Source organism: Halyomorpha halys, unplaced genomic scaffold (genome assembly GCF_000696795.3).
Source record: "Halyomorpha halys isolate HHAL.00 unplaced genomic scaffold, Hhal_1.1 Scaffold1092.1, whole genome shotgun sequence".
Lineage (NCBI taxonomy): Eukaryota > Metazoa > Arthropoda > Insecta > Hemiptera > Pentatomidae > Halyomorpha > Halyomorpha halys.
The window spans coordinates 463,541-464,324 of NW_027105065.1; positions in this window are offsets into that span (position 1 = coordinate 463,541).

Genomic DNA, 784 nt, shown 5'->3' on the forward strand with positions numbered 1-784 from the left:
AATCCGCTCGAAGCGATTCCACTATGGCACTCACTGCCTCCTAAGTGTTTTTTTTTCCGATCCCTCTAAAACAGAATAAAAACAATAAATTAGTGATTGCTTTACATATGGAAAAACATAAATCAGGTGGGGTATTACCTTTTTCTACCTGTGGTATTTTAAGGTTGCAGTGCAATACTTATCTTGTTATTGTGAATTGTCCATTCTATTGGTTCCACTAGAAAATATCCGGAGGTGAGGGGGCTCCTTTAGTTAATTTTTTTTTCCGAACCTTCTAAAACAGAAATAAAAAGTGAATTAGTAAGTGCATTACTGTGAAAAAGAAAAGTTATTCGTGTTGTGTCTTACCTTTTACTACCTTTGGTATTTTAAGGTTATCTGTTATGTTTAATGTCATATATGAACTATCCATTCTAAAAAGGAGCTATTTTAAGTCCGGAGGTGAGGGGCCTCCTCGTGTTGTATCGCATATAAGATAAAAATCAAAACATTAATTAATAAAGACAATCGATAATGGTAAAATAATAAGAAAAACAGCCAGAAGTCGAAAAAAAGTGTGAGGGAGGGGGTGGGGGTGCATCAGAAGATGGAGTTATGAGGTGATGTTAATTAATTAATTAGGGTTTTTGGAACCTTTCCTGCCCTGCCACCTCGCAGAAAGGGGGGATGGAGTGATAGACTGGAACTTTAGTTCATCAAGTTGCGTTGCTAATTGATCTATCTGGGGCTATTAAACGCCATCCAGAGATACTACGTGCAAAACGTTAGCTTTTAGTGGATCAGA